Source organism: Carettochelys insculpta, chromosome 2, assembly GCF_033958435.1.
Source record: "Carettochelys insculpta isolate YL-2023 chromosome 2, ASM3395843v1, whole genome shotgun sequence".
NCBI classification, from domain to species: Eukaryota; Metazoa; Chordata; order Testudines; family Carettochelyidae; genus Carettochelys; species Carettochelys insculpta.
In genome coordinates this window covers 121803547-121819637 of record NC_134138.1, presented here as the reverse complement: position 1 = coordinate 121819637, position 16091 = coordinate 121803547, and the positions used below count along the sequence as shown (strand labels likewise).

Sequence of the window (16091 nt, the reverse complement as noted above, 5' to 3'; positions counted from 1 at the left end):
AAGTGACCCCGGCCTATACATCATTTATAATAGACTTGTCCCTAGTGAGGAGTGCTGTATCAAATCAACACACGCCACCGCTCTTGTCCTCCAGTGTCTGACTGCAGCTTAACAAGCTGGCCCGCCAATTACACTGCTAGATGTTATTCAGGCAGGCAGTTGGAAGCCAGCGAAAAGATGACTGAGAGCCAAGACCAAATCATATAGGAAGAGAGAGATTTCTCATTGCACAGAAATTAAGTCAAAGTGCTTTTGTCTTTGAAACCTACTAGCTAGTTTTTTTCTTATCTCTATGCGAGCAATATTGATGACAGGTGGTAATAGATGAGGAACAAGGCACCAACTGCCTCCAACTTGCTTTAGCTCACGTCAGTGTTGTAAACACATCTGTGTCTTAATACTGAAAACCAGCAGAGGGCAACAATATCTCAGTGATAACAATAAGTACATGACAGCAATTATGCTAATACTAACTGCACTTATGTTAAGATAATGATAATATCATACTGTAGTATTTTCTTGCATAATATCAGTATACATATGCTATTAAAGAGACAGGGTCAGGTGACTTTGGTCCCTAATTTAGATACAGTAAATAAATGTTGAAAAAGTAGTAATTTTGTATAGTTAGGATACACTTCAGCAGAGCATATGCTTATGTTCATTTTAATTCATCAAAACACGTAAGCAATTGCTTAACTCCCTTTGAAGTCGAGGTAAGCATGTGCTTTGCTGAATCATAGATTTACAGATTCCAAGGCTAGACAGGATCAGTGTGATAATCTAATCTGACCCACATAACACAAGTCAGAGGCTTTCCCTACGTTAATTCCTGTTTGAACTAAAGTGTATCAGAGCCTTACATCGAAATGTAAATCCGAAGATGTCTGGCAGTTTTCCTACATTAATGAGATAAGGAGCTCAACACCCACAAGGTAGATAGTGAGCAGAGCCAAGCACATCTGCAGCCAGGCCCACCAACAGGGGAGAGGGAAAGGGGACAATTGCCCAGAGGCTCTGGTGATTTAAAAGGGGGCCCTGGCTGCTGGTGGCCGTGCAGCAGAGCTAAGGCAGGAAGGCAGCTTTCCTGGTGGCTTTTGCCACACACCACTCCCAGAAGCAGTTGGCACATCCCTGCGGCCCCTGGGAGAGGGGTCTCCACATGCTGTCCCCACCCTGAACACCAAAGCCACAGCTCCCATTGGCCATGAACTGCAGCCAGTAGGAGCTGTGGGGGTGGTGCTTGTGGGCAGGGGCAGCACAGGAAGACTCTCTGCTCCTGCCTGGGAGACGCTGTCAGGGGTTTGCCAGTTGCATTCAGGAGCCACCTGAGGTAAGTACCACCCTCCTCACCCTCTCCTGCACCCCAACCCCCCTTCCCCAGCTCAGAGCCTGTACCCAAACTCTCTCCCACAGCTGGCACCCTCTCCTGCACCTTTACTTGCCCCAGACCAGAACCTGTACCACACACTCAAGCTCCTTCTCAGAGCCCACACCCCCTCCTGCACCCAAAGTCCCTCCCAGAGCCTGCACCCCAACCAGGGGAAAGTGAGTGGAGGTTGGGGAGAGCAAGTGACAGAGGGAGGGGGTGAGCAGGAGTGGTGCCTCGGAGAAGGGGTGGGACAGGGGCATGGCATGAAGACTGGGGCAGAGAGCAGGGCAGAGATCTTTGTGTTTGCACAATTAGACAGTTGACAACCTGACCGAGGGGGCAGGCGGAAGCCCTGGTTAAGCCAGGAGAGTGTGCCCAGCAGTGCAGCTGGCAGCTTGCTGGGCGTTGCCAGGAAAGTGCAGCACTTCCTAAATGTCAGGCAGCCTGTGTCCATGACTTGTGTATGCGCCAGGGCCCACTGACTGTTGTGCCCAGGGACCTGGAATTGCTGTCGGCAGGTCTGTTTGCAGCAAGTTATTTACTCATGGAACTAGCCTCTCTGTCTACATAACTAACAGTCACGTGCAGTTTGTGATGTTCTCAAGTGCACTTGTTCAGGTTTACTAAATGAATTTTGCATTGTGTGGGTTTTCTAAATAGTCTGTGGATTGACCATGAGCAGTTGCTGGAAGTTGTATCGATCCTCAAAGCTATAGATGTTTTAGTTAACTCTGATTGGTCACATAGGTCATGTGCTGTTGTTTCTATTTCCCTGGCAGCTTGATAATCAATAGGAATGCATGAGGGAGCCACTTGGGTGTTAAGCCCATCATGGATACACAGTGGCTTAAGGAGAGGCAGCAGATAAGCAGGATTTGAGAATCTTACAAATGTTCAATTTTTCCTGTCTGGGTCACACAAACCTTGACCAAGATTTTGAGAACAAGGTGATTGTTAATCTGAGGGCCAGATTAGTCCCTGCCTGGCCATAGGACTGAGCTATCATAAATGCAGCATAAATCTACCTTTGCCTCCGCCACCACTACTGTGCTGAAAACACCTTGCTCATACTAGAGTATGGGACAGACCTTGCTTGTATCCAGCAAGAAGAAGCCCAAAAAGTTGCTAAAGGATGCTTATCTGAAGCTTGACCCTCCAATCTTGTCTGCTTCCAGTTCTGTTTCTATCTCCCAGTTCAGACATATCCCAGGCTCCTTCCCCCAGTGATGCTCGCTGACTCTTAGGCTCTCTCAGTTCCCAGCCCAGATTTGTCTGTCATCTCCTCAACCACAACAGGCCCTTTCTCCTTTGCTGAAATTCCCCATGCAAGTTCTGAGTGTGTATCATACTGGACTTGAGCTGCCAACTGTCTTCAAATTGTGGACGACTCTGGGTCTCCATGGGAGTACTCTGCTTCTGACTCTGCAACACCTACACAGAGCATGAGATATGAAGACCACATCTGGCTTAGCAGAGGCATTCACCAGGGGCTTTTTTGGCAGAGCTGGGGGCGGGGGGCAAGCTATCCTTGCATCCAGTGTGCTCAGAGCAGGCTGGGGTTCAGTTTGCTGATAGGGTCAGGTTTTTTTCTCTCCCAAATGAAAAGATGACATGAGCTTAATAGTGCTACAGATATTGGTAGCACTCCTGGGATACTGTGCTTATTTGTTTCTGTTCCAACACCACCTCGTCTGAAGTACCTAAGGATAAAACCGAAGCTGCAGCTGGATCTGCTTACTAATTCTTGGCCTATATGAAATACCCCTATGATGTGGGGAGTCCAGGGGGTGTTAGGATCGGAACTCAGATCTGCGTCTCATGGCTGGCCATAGCCTTGTAATGGGACACACCAAAGCCCCAGATTTGCAAAGGTAGGGCTCCAATGTCTGGATCCACAGTTGGTGTCTGTGTTACTTATCTCCTCCTTTGGGGCCAGAAGGAGCCCAGCTGTCTAGCAGGTGGGTGGAGAGGGAAGGAGAAAAGATACCAGAAACCACAACTCGTACCCCTACACAGCACAGGCTGCCCATGTAATCCTAGAGCGAGTCATGTCCCAGAGGGGATGAAACAGGGCCAGGCCCCAGTCACTCCTTTGCAGGCCTACTGTGGGATAAGGTGCACTCTGTGAGTGGGTGTGGCAATAGGCTTGCTGCCCCCTGAGTAGTGCAGCTGCACATTACTGCTGAAATGTAGCAGGGCTGAACTGGCAGGATACAGTCCTGTCCTTGCTGCAATCAGGTGGCTCAGAAATGTCATGGAACTCCTTCATTCTGGATCATCGTCACATCATTCTTTCTTAACCTGGTGCCACCTGTCTTGTCTTTTGTGCTTTATGGAGGGAATCAAGAGTTATCTGACACAGAGCTCACGATGTGCAAGCTGCTGCACAAATACACAGTAAAAGAATGTCTTTGGTCCAAAGAGCTAACACACCGAAGAAACAAAACAGGTATAACGTGGGAGCAAGGAACTGTTGTTCTCAAATGTATAACTGGAGAATGGTGGCGAAAAGTGTAAGTGATTCATCCAAGGTCATGCAGGGAAGCTGTAATCGAGCTTGGAACTGAACTCATATCTAAAATGGCGTACAGCAGACCTGCGACTCTAGCAGCAAATATCTCCAGCGGCCAGAGACAGGATGCTACATGGGGAGGGCTCCAAGTTACCACAGAGAACACTTCTCCATGCTTCTTGATGGCCGTCTCACCCACATGCTCAGGATCTAACTGATCACCATATTGGGGTCAGTAAGGAATTTCCCTCTGGTTCAGATGTGCAGAGATTCTGGTTCTTGTTTCTTTTCTCCGACAACATGGGTCATTTGCAGGTGTAAGATAAGAGTAATGCTGGATTCTCCACAACTCAAAATCTCTGAATCATGATTTGAGGACTTGAGTAACTCAGCCAGAGGCTAGCGGGTCTATTATAGGAGTGGGTGGGTGAGGCTTTGTGGCCTGCAATATGCAGAGAGTCAACCTTTATAATCTTGATGGTCCTTTCTGGCATTTAGAATCTTTTAGTTTATCCCTTGCATTTCAGAGCAGCAACAATGACAACCACAAAACCATCCTTCTTCACATTGCATATACTGGAAGAAGCATGGACTGATACCTTTCCAAGGGCTTATTTACATGGGGAAATTTATTATCATTACCATACTGGTGTAATTATACTGCTATAAATTATACCAGTAGAACACCCACATGAGCACTCATTTTGGAAGATGTGTCGGTACAGGGAGTTATATAATTATAGTAGGGCAGTAATGCTGGTAGGGTTCCTTCTGCAGACAAGGCCTAACAAGGACAAAATATTGTCCTTATTTTTCTATGTGAGCTAGTTGGGATGGGAACTTTCTTGTGAATGTTTAAGTATGGTGAGGACTGAAGGGAAGATCTCTTAGGAAGAAGGGACAAAGCCAAATGCAGCTAGAGAAGGGCCAAAGCTGGGACTGTGTATCCAAACCTCTTTCCCAGAACTTTGGGATCCAGAGCTAACTCACCTTGTCTTTGATTTCCTGGGACAAAAAGGCAGTGTATCACAGAGTGTGGGTGTCACTGGGCCCTGTACCCCATCTGCAGTCAGATGTGACTCTCATGCAGCAGGTAGACAGGAGTGGCACAGTGCAGAACAGACCTATCAGCACAGAAACAATAAGCAGTAAGTACAATCCACATTACGGGAGAAGGGGCCCAGAGGGGTTCCCCGAGCTGGGGCCCTGGCCCTCCTTCCTCTCTGTCCAGCCAGAAGAGACTTCCCATTCAACTGCCCAGTTTCAGTTCCAACCAATCAGGTCCCTCCTTTGTTCTGGTTGCCTAGGTTACAAGGAGCATGGGAGGGCCACTGCCTACATGTGAGAAGTCATTACACCGAAACGCCCATCATCACTATGCACTGAGGCTGTGTTTAGAGAAACTGAGGCACACACCTTGGGTTGCTACAGGATGGTAAGAAACACATGCAGCCTAACCAGGGGAATGAAATCCTCTACACCTCTTTGATTTTCTGAGACAAAAAGGCAGCACAACAGCCATCCTTTAACCTACAGATAACTTTCCCATGGTTTTCAAGTGATGAGTGCCATGATGTTGGCTTGACTCATTGCAGAGATGGAAACTTTGCCAAAGTTTGTATGTGTGTGACTATAGCATTTTTCTTTGATCCCATCTCCCCATACAGCTGCCCTATATTAGACTTAAGATGCTCCTGAAGATGAAAAATTGAATACATAACACAGCTGCTGTCTAGGGACTTGGGTTAATTTTAGATGGAAAAGAGGCCCCAAAACTGTAAATGTAACTCAATCCAGCCTTGAACAAGGTTGGCAGTGTGATACACAGAGACCTTAGGGCATTATGATTAAACATCCTTTTAGTAAAATTACAGAAAAGAAGGCAAAAGAGTTAAAGACTTTGAAATGGGAAGTATTATGTAAAGCTTTCATTTTTAACAACATCCCTTGTTCCCTTTCCCTTCAGCTGTTGAAAGATTTTAGAAAGAAAAAAAACCCCTCTTTTGACAGTTGTATAGGTGATAATAATTGTCCTTTTTGGGGAAAAAGTAGAAATTAGTACAGGTGGGTTAGAGCTGTCATTGTTAAAGTCTGATCCCATTTCTGAGAAGCCAAAACAAAACTCACACACAGAACGGGGAGAGAAAAGAACACGAAAGAGCAAAAATGCAACTTCTGTCTCTGGCAGTGATTTTTCACTTGCCACCTTACTGTTGGAGAAGAAGGGCACTGTACACAGTCTGATTATTAACCATTCCCAAACCTAGCAAACTCATACTAGGATTGGGCTGTTCAGGTCACTACTTTGTATGTGCTCCTCTCTCATCTCAGGCTTATAGCAGTGCTGCAAAATATATAGTCTTGGTTGGCTAAGCCAGACTCATATTAATCATAGGATGTGTCTACACTAGCCTCCCCTTTTGAAAGGGGGATGCTAATGAGACACTTCAGGATATGCTAATGAGGCACTGCAATGAGCATGCAGTGCCTCATTAGCATAATGGCAGCCATGGCACTTCAAAAGTGCTGTTTTTGATCGCTCGTGACTCATCTACATGTTGTCCTTTTTGAAAGGATCCTGCACACGTCAAAATCTCCTTATTCCTATAACCAAATAGGAATAAGGGGATTTCGACATGTGCGGGGTCCTTTTGAAAAGGACCCTGTGCAGATGAGCCGTGTGTGATTGAAAGCAGCACTTTCGAAGTGCTGTGGCTGCCATTATGCTAATGAGGTGCTGCATATTCATTGCAGTGCCTCATTAGCTTATCCCAAAGTGTCTCGTTAGCATCCCCCTTTCAAAAGGGGAGGGGCAGTGTAAACACAGCCATAAAGAAAATGGAAAGGTCTGAGAAAGAATAGGAATGTGTGTGTGCACATGCACGCAAGATGGAGAAACAGTCTCACATCTCATGTGATATTCAGGATTTAGCCAGAGGCAGTGGAGGTGGTGGTGTCAGCTGGCTCCCTCTTTCTCGCCCAGTTTGGTCAGGATATCTTTCAGAGTCAGCATTAAGAAGGCCTGGCATACCAGGAGATGGTGGGAGTGGCAGCCATGATGGTGAAGCTCAATCTAGTAGAGATTTTTCCTCCCCAAATCTCTGTCTTTAAGAACCCCAAATGGGGAAAATAACCCCCTCTCCTTTTTCTTTCATCCACCACTAGTCCTAGTTGCTGACACCAATTTTGGTTTAGATTTATTTTGTCTCCATTTTGTGCCTTTTCCCATCAACATTTGGTGGGATTTTGACGTTTTATGAACGTAACAGTTACTTTTTACGGTTAAACTGACAATAGGGGTAAATATATAGGCCCAACTATATCAACAGGCTCTCTTGTCAGAGGGTGAATTTAGTTGCTTTCTGTAGATACCATTAGCTTGAATTAGTGAGCCCTAATACCGATAACAAAATGTTGATATTACCAGATGGGTATAGTGTCAATTTTAAGTTAAAGTTTTCAAATAAAGGCTAGTGTGGAAGTGCTGTGTCTTTAATTCTAATCTATTAGCCTGCAGAAGTGTCCCCGATGTATCCCACAAAGCTGCGCAGTGACCCTCCATGTATGGCTGCTACCTTCTCTGCTGCTGTCCTTCCACGTGCGCAGGAAGAAGATCACAGGAAGCCCACAAATTTTTGATAGAATTAAAATTTGAATTCTGCAGTGTCCAGGCCTGCAAATATAAAGGTCCAGACACATGGCTGAAGGAACTGGGCAGGTCTGGACAGGGCTGATAGCACAGCTGCCTGCTGCTACGCCTACATTCTCAGAGGACGTGCGGCACAGGGAACCTGGGTGGTTTGCAGGAGGGCTTAATTCTGTCACTGGGTGCTCTGAATTCTGGGACAGTGCTTTGCATTCTGGGATTCTAACATGAAACACCCACAAGCAACCAGGGCACTGTAGCATAGGTGCCCAAAATGCACTGCTTGTGCTGGCAAACTTGCATGGGACAATGGGGAAGCAGAAACTTGACACTGAAAAATGGTGAGTTGAATTTCAATAAGGTTTGTGGACACTTGAATTTGAATTCATAAGAAAAAGCTTCAAACATTGGATTTGTTAAATATTGAATTTATCTTGTAGTGTAGTCGTAGCCAGGGAGTGTAGTCGTCTGTTTGTACAGTAACTAGCTCAAGGAGGCCCTGTGCTGCCTGTCCTCTTGGTGCTTCTGAAATACGAGAAGGCTACTTAATACTACTACTGCAGCAGAGTGAAATTCATCTCTAGGCAAAAAGCCTACAAATTTTGTGCACCACTTCAAATGTACAATTTAAGTGGGGTTTACGGAGCATGCAGGACTTTTGCTGTCTCTCTGCCGAGAGGTGAATTTCAACTTTCTGCAAAAACACTTCAGAAACATAAGGCCTGATTCTGCTCTCCGGTGGCTACTTTACTGACATAACTGGGGGAGTTTCTCCAGATTTACATCAGGTTAACTGGGATTAGAATTTCATTGTTTAAATACAATGTTAAAAGTACACTAGATACTGACACAATGTTCTTCACTGTTTAGTACAAGAATTTAGACGTTATCACAATGTAGAACTCTGTAGGCGATTATGAAACCAACAAAAGAGAAACACTCCAAAGAAAAAGAGTTAGAAACAGCTGTCTACAGTAAAAGCGGGACAAACAATGTTTAAGTGGGACATAAGCTTTGTGTTGGCCCTCTGCCCAAGGGTGAATTTCAGTCTGTGTGAGTAGGATGGTAGAATATTGCAAAGCTGTTTATACACACACAGTACCAAAATAATTTCCCTTGTCTTCAGAAAGCAGCCACTCTGGAGTTGAAGACAGCAGCTATTTTTAGTAGCACACTGCAGTACTACACAGGAGGATACAAGATGCTGCAGCCTCGTAGCTGATTTTCACAGATGACTCGACCAATTTGTTAAGGCAGGATCAGGTGACAGACCATTACAGGAAGCCGAGTATGGGTAGTTGACATCAGAATCACTCCAAGCAGGCTCTGCTGTATAATGGTTCCAAAAAAAAAAAAAAATCATGTTGGCCAGACCTAGTCTGAACTATGTAGTGGGTGGAAACATGTGAGCAGCTGAGCAACACTTTTATAAATAAGCTTTGCAGACCGGGGCTCATCTCTTTGTTCTGTTTGTACCAGGCCAAGCACAATGAGTTGGAGCCTTTAGACATCGTTTCATTACAAATAAACACTGTACAGGATTCATGAGTACATTTCTAAGTAGGAAAATGTCTTAGCATTTCCATAGGATTTGTAGAAAATGAAGTCTGGTAATTAAACAGTACCAGTATATGCTCAGAAACCAGGGTTTGGAAGAGTTTTGCAAGGCTGTTGTTTCTGAATTAACATTTTGGTTGGGCAATAATAATGTGACCATCACATTTTGTCTGTTGTTGCAGCCCTTCTGTTGATTTCTCTCTGCGAATGACACTTATTTTGCAAGTATACTGGTGAAGATCTGCGTGAGTGAGATGGAACAGTCTGCTACTGTTGTAAATGAACGAGCAAACTGCAAACATACAGTCATAAAACGGGAAGTTCTGACCTCTTGTATGTCAATGACTCACTTTTAAAATTAATATGGTTGATGGTCAATGGGGTTATTTTATGCCGTCTCATAGTGTTAGGTAAAGGAAGAAGTGTGCCTGAGCCTCTGATGTTGAGAGAAGAGCCGAGGGTGGGGTGGTGGGGGGGACACAGAATTCGGTGACATGGTTAATGGAGGAATACATTGCTATAAACATCTGTGGTTATGACGATCAGTGAAGCAGCAGGACCCTAGTGAGATGAGAGTATGCAGAGTGTAGCTCCACTAGGCATGTCAGACTAGCACAAATAGAGCAGGCACTGAATGTGGTGGGATGCACGTGGTGCTGCCTGTTTTTGCTCTTCTCCTCGCTGTCATAGGAGCAGAGGATGATGGATGCCCTGCTGGGAAAGCAGTGAACCCTTCAGTCCTTTGAGCAGCTCCACCAAAAAGTCAGCCAGCCTTGTAGCTGAGCCTGGGCTGTGGGAGGCTGCTGTCTGAGTGGTGACATCTGGTGCAAGTGTAACCCACACTAAGCTCTAGAGGTCCTGCGTTTGAGTCTGCCTGTGGGCAGTTACACAAGATCTAAATCTCTGTGCAGGTCCCTTGGCCACAATTCTGGCCCCGAGGGCAGAAATCAATGGGCCTCATGTATTTCTCCCTCAGCAGGGCCCATAGCTCTTCTCCTAGGCCACAAGGTCTGTCCCCTGCCAGCGGAGCCCTTGGCTGGCATATCTCCAGCCCCTACTTGCTGGGATGAGCCCAGGGGAGTTGCACTGAGCTTCTCTCACAGCAGATCAAACCTACCTGCTCTGGGAAAAGCTGCAGCAGCATCTCTTACTAAAAACGGCTTTTGATATGCCCCAGGCAGGTTCTGAGGCTGACTAACCCTGCCCCAGATCCTACATGGGGCATATCAAAATTCTTTCAATCAAGAGATGCTTTTCAGCAGAGCTACCCCAGCAGCAACTGGGATCCTCCCATCCTTTAAATTTCCCAGAGTGCTCCCTTTGCTCCCTGTCAGCAGGCCTGGGCCCATGAGGAGAACAGGCTAGAAGCTTTTCAGCATCACGCCACCATTTTAATTCTCAAGAAACCCTCATGCCCCCCACCTCCTTTACCATCATTCAAGCCCCCTTCTAACAAAAAATTCTGTTCATAATTTAAAATTGAAAATAAACACAAAAACTTGGTATAAAATTATTTAAAATTAAAACTAAGCACAAATAGTTTTTATTGGCCACAAAATTTAATAAAAATGTAATTTAATATCAGAAATAGCAGAAGCAAAACAAATTTAATGTGAAGGATGATGCTGCATTTTCTTCACAAGTTGGGAAATCGTAGGTTTGAAAGATGAAGTGTGCAACACAAATCATTTTCGACATCCAGCTAGTTCCTTTGTTTCATTTTTATTGAGACTTAACTTGAAAAGCTTTTTTCACAGAGGTACATCAATGAAAATGGATGAATAATACCTAGCCCAGCCATCTTTCAAAATGGCATTGCCATGAAAATGGTGCCAGAACACCATTCTGTGGTGTTCCAGCAGAAGGAAAGCCCTGTGAAAATTTCACAGCCTTGCAGTCCCCTTGGAATTTCTTCATGCCCCCTCCCCTCTCAGGGGGCCCACCTTCCAGTTTGGGAACCAATGGACTAGAGCATAATTAAGTTAAAGTAAACTGAGAGAGGAGCATTCAGAGAAGGGCTATCTCAAACTGGCTGTTACAATTCGAGGCTTGTCCTTGTAAAAGAAGGGAAAGATAGGGCCATTAAAATCAGGGCAGGAGAAAAGGGAGGGTGCAATATCATGAAGCAAGGACATAACAGCCAGGAGAGTACCTTCCCCAGGCCTCCACACTATAAGGAATAATTTAGGCTGCAAAATGATATGTTGCACTTACATGAGCACTTTTGGTGAAAGGCTCTCAAATCACTTTATGAATCTTCTCATTGCAGGAATCGTGTCTTTCCATGTGTTACGCAGTGCCTAGAAGAATACAGCACTGTACTTGGTTGGGCCTCTGGGAAGTACCTTAATACAAATAATGACCTGAAGACTCACATCTCTGTTAGATAAACTGAGGCAGTAGTGAGCGCAGTGACTCTCTTTACTGTTTCTAGCTGTGGGCAGAAGGCAAACGTTATCCCAGGCTTTACCTTATTTGTATATAGTGCCAGTTAAGTAAAAAAGGGGGTTAATACAGTGATCCTGGGACAGGCCCTGTGTGACATGATCCATTCCCTGGGGTATAACCTGGAACTGTGGGTCTGCTGTGGCCCAGCTCTCCAACCTGGATCATCTCCCACAAAGCTGTCAGCATTTGGAACCCCTCACACATCTGTGAAACTTCTCTGGAACAATCATGGGTCATGCAGAGAGATCGCAGCCTGCAGCATTGCACCCCAGCAATATATAATCTTACACAGCTCAAGACTCCCATGGATGGCGTAAGCTCATTAATTGGTTCACTGGTCTAACAAAAGGGTAGTGGACATGCAACAGCCCTCATTAATCTTAGCTGAAATTCTTCAAGCACTTCAGCCAAAATCACGCTGTTCTAGATAAAATAGAAAAACAGATTTATTACTCACAGGAAGATAGGTTTGAAGGGATTATAAGTAGTAGGCAGAGAGATCAAAGTCTGTTATATAAGGATAAAAATAAACTCAGAGTGTAAATTCTACAACTGAGCAAGACTTGAATCAAGCCGTTGTTCACCTCACTGGATGTTTCAGTCAGTTTACAGGTCTTTATTTCACAGGTTGAATTCCTTCTTACTGTGCAGCCAATCCCTCCAGTTTAAAGTATTTGTCTTCCTGCTGATCCTCCAGGTGTTGAGATGGGGAGGGAGAGGCCAAGTGGTGATGAAACTGACCCTCATTTAACCATTCTGTCCAAATTCTAGAAAGCTCCTTGCTGTGACATGGAGGTCAAGCAGCCTCATGGTATACTTGCCCTCTCTATGGAGGTTCTGGAAGAGTGGCATTTTTTGATGGGCCATTAAGCCCAGGAAGGTTGGCTGTGGGCACTTCCCAACATCACAACGTATTTCAGTAACACATATGACTGGTAGTACATACAATTCAACAGGTTATTAAGGTCAAGATTTTAAAAATAGTTCTGTACCTCATAAGGTATGCATTGTACAAAACCTATAGTTATATGGCAATGGTGAACATGGGGGTTCAGGCTGCTACTTTGAGGTAGAGAGTGCTACAGTCTGGCGTTTCATTCTGTGCGCATAGTGCCTCGCATTATGGGGCCTGATGCTTGACTGGACATTTCAGGTGATACTGAAATACAAGTATTATTAATCAGTTGTCACTGTCTGCCTAATGTTCAGTCCTATCACACTTACTTCCTCTTTCGAACATGCAATAGTCACATGAACATTGAAAAAAAAACAACCCTTTTTCTGATACAAAGAAATAAGAACAAGTATATGTAGTGGTTTCAGCATTGGCCTGCTAAACCTGGGCTTGTGAGTTCAATGCTTGAGGAGGCCATTTAGGGATTGGGGCAAGTAGATGTCAGGGATAGTGCTTGGTCCTGCCAAGAGGGCAGGGGACTGGACTACATGACCTCCTGAGGTCCCTTCCAGTTCTAGGAGATGTGTATCTCCAATTTTTATATATATATATATATATATATATATATATATATATATATATATATATATTCTTTAAAAGAGCTACTAAAACATGTGACAGATGTCTTGTCATATAGCTTATTGCACTACTGAAAGGTGCTCAGATACTATGGTGATGAATGCAGTATAAAAACCTAGGTAGAATTTAAGCCCTCCGGGAAGAGAGTAGAAGTTTCTGTGAAGATTTATACTCTGTGCTCCAGGATCAGTCACCTCTCAAGTGTGCTTCTGTGGCCTGAGGTAATTTTGCAGACATCCTGCTTCAGTTTTCCTTCTTCTGGGCCCCTTGTTAAAACACACCTCCTTAAGGTCTGCATTTATTAACATAGAAGTTCAGAACAAAATTCAAGGTCATGTTTCCCCTCTGCCCAAAAAAGGCCCAGGTGTCCTCCTTTAGACCCAGTTCAGGAGCAGGTACAGTCACAAGTGCTCCCTCTTAAAGGTCTGGTGCTTGTCACCACAGGATCTTAGCATAGCAGTACAGATAAGTAATGGCCAGACATAGGCTGTGTTGATCCTTGGAGTAAATTAGGTAAAAGTGCAGCCTGTAATACCAGTAGTAGTCTCACATGCTCAATAAGAAAACCCCACCACCATTAAAGTGAAGAAGTGGTTTATCGATAGAATGGCAGCCACTCAACGGGTATTTCACCCAGAGGCCCGTGCCTGAGTGAAAGTGCATCTGATGTGCAGTTAGGAGAACAAAGAAAGAGAGAAAGTCTATTTGTAAATGTTTGGGAACAGTACCCAGGTGGGAGCACCACAGTAATAAGGAGCAGAAAGTGCCCTCTGGCCTTCCAACATCAATTACCCTGGGCTCCCCAGCCTTGTATATATAAACTCAGGGTTCCTTTTCAAGGGTACTTCTAGCTCTTTGCCTGTTGTTCCTGTGATTCTGTGTTCTTTGTTATTTTTTAATCTTTAGAGAGAAATTTCTCTCCTGCTTTTGTTGTTGCAGAAGCAATCCTCCCTGTCCTTCCAGACAATGGCTTCAGCGTTTAGTTTACTAACATTAAAGAATCATTCCTAAAGTACGTGCTCTGTAATTTGTCTTCAAGGCTGTTGGCATCTTGGTGGGGTTATTCTGAGTACTAACAGTGTTACTATTATTTTTTTGTTCCTGAATTAATTGCTGTTTTCAGGCTTTTGGGATGATCCTGTTCTCACTCAAGGGAAAATATAACTCCATTGAAGTCCCTGCAGTGTAATGCTGGTACAAGTGAGGTCAGCATGAGGGTCATTTAATCCATGTCCGTGGTGTTACATAGACATAGACAAGGAAAAAATGTCCCAGGAGCTTTAAATCCTGAGCTGTGAAAATGGTTTTTATTTACTGGGGAGGGGAAGAGGGAGAGAACAGGAGAGGAGGGAAAGGCCCAGGTGCTTACTTTTAGACATTTCTGTTTTAAGTTGTGTTGTTTCACATAATAGTGTCTATGGTGCTGCACTGCAGGTGAGCTGTGTCAGAGACATAACAAAGTGTTTATTTACCTTGGGCAGACAACAAAAAATCTGATGGCACAACCTAGGACATTGCAAAACAGAGCAAATCCAGAGGACCAATTTCAGTCCAGGGATAAACAGAAGCCAGTCCATTCACAGTCCTCAGGGGCCACCCGTGCCTGTAGCAGGGCTGAACTGGCAGATGGTGGAATGGCTTGAATTGACTGGCTGTGTCACATACCAAAGTCCTGGTCATGTCAGTTGCTTAGCTCCCTGACTTCCACTGAATTCCATAAGGACTGGCTTGTTCAGCCCTTCAAGCCAAGTATTTGGTGGGGTCAGATCCAAGAGCAAGTTGTCAAAGTGGTTTTTTGAATGTGGGAAAGGATTGTGAGGCAGGGCAAAGAAGATATCTGGAGCGAGAATTCAAATCAGGACAATCTTTATGGAGAGAAAATAATGACTACCAAAATGCTCTTTAATCTATTCAGTAAAGGCGTAGCAAGAACAGCTGTCAGCTGAAGCCAGGGAAATTAAAATTAAAAGGCACAATTTTTAACAGTGAGGGCGAATAACCACTGGAACAAATTACCAAGGCAAGCGATGAATTCTCTGTTTCCTGATGTCCTCACATCACAACTGAATGACATTCTGGAAGGTGTGTGTCACTGAAACACAGGCTGTTGGGCTTGATATGGAGTTAAATGTGTGAAATTTCATGGCCTGTGAAAAAGAGACCAGAATAGGGTGGACCTAATGGCCTAAGAGTCACTGTGGGATGAGGAACAGACTCTGCTGTTTTACTGGGTAGCCTCATCGCTTCCCAGAATCAATAATGAGGAAGTCCAGGGATCGGGGAGCAGCTCACAATCCAAACAGGTTGGCCAGGGGTAGACAGCAGCCCTGCAAGAGAGAGGTGGGTGTGGTAGTGACTCGCAAGGGCCTTTGTCAGGAGCTCTGCCTCTTGCAGAAAGCTGGTGAGGAGGCTGTGACCTAACTAAGTTTCTTTGACATCAGATCTGCAGTACAGAGGGGCAGGGCATGGGGCACCTCAGAGACTACTGTAGCCTTGCTTTAGTAAGTCCCCTTCTCGTGATCTCTCCTGGAGGATTAAAAGAAGATTTGTGTTCATGCACCAGAATGCTAAGGAGGAGTTTCTTTGGGAGTCTTCTGCTTTGTCTCTTGATTCTAGAGAAAGCAGACATCCCCTTCATACAAGGTAAGATTCTCAGTGAGGTTTGAAATCTGGTTGGTTTGAAAACACGTTAAGTCTGCAGGAAAATGTCCCATGTGGGACTCTTCCCTTTAGTAACCAGCTAGCCAATAGGACTTGGCGGGTGTCTTTCTAATAAGGACTTTCAGGGATTGGTTCTTGGCTTTCTGCTATTTTACATTTTAATCAGTGACTTGGAGGCAAATATATGATCTTTAGTGTGAAATCTGCAGAAGACAAAGACTTGTGGGATGGGAAATAACAAAGAGAAGAAATCACCGATTTGGAATTGTCTGGCCTGCTTGGTAAGCTGAGCACAAGCAAACAACATGCATCTTAGTATGTCCAAGTGACCCCAAGGAACAAAGAGTATAGGCTGTATGTA

The 16091-nt window shown here is 44.8% G+C and overlaps 1 long non-coding RNA gene across 3 annotated transcripts in view; it reads left to right on the top strand.

Annotated features, from left to right (window-relative positions):
- The window catches only part of LOC142009497 (uncharacterized), a 138233-nt gene extending 125760 nt beyond the window's left edge, over positions 1-12473 (top strand). For all 3 annotated transcript variants that reach the window (XR_012644492.1, XR_012644494.1, XR_012644493.1), the window contains 2 exons: positions 9270-9420; positions 11357-12473. This is a non-coding gene — a long non-coding RNA (uncharacterized LOC142009497). The remainder of the gene's footprint in view (positions 1-9269; positions 9421-11356) is intronic.
- Positions 12474-16091: the final 3618 nt, after the last annotated feature.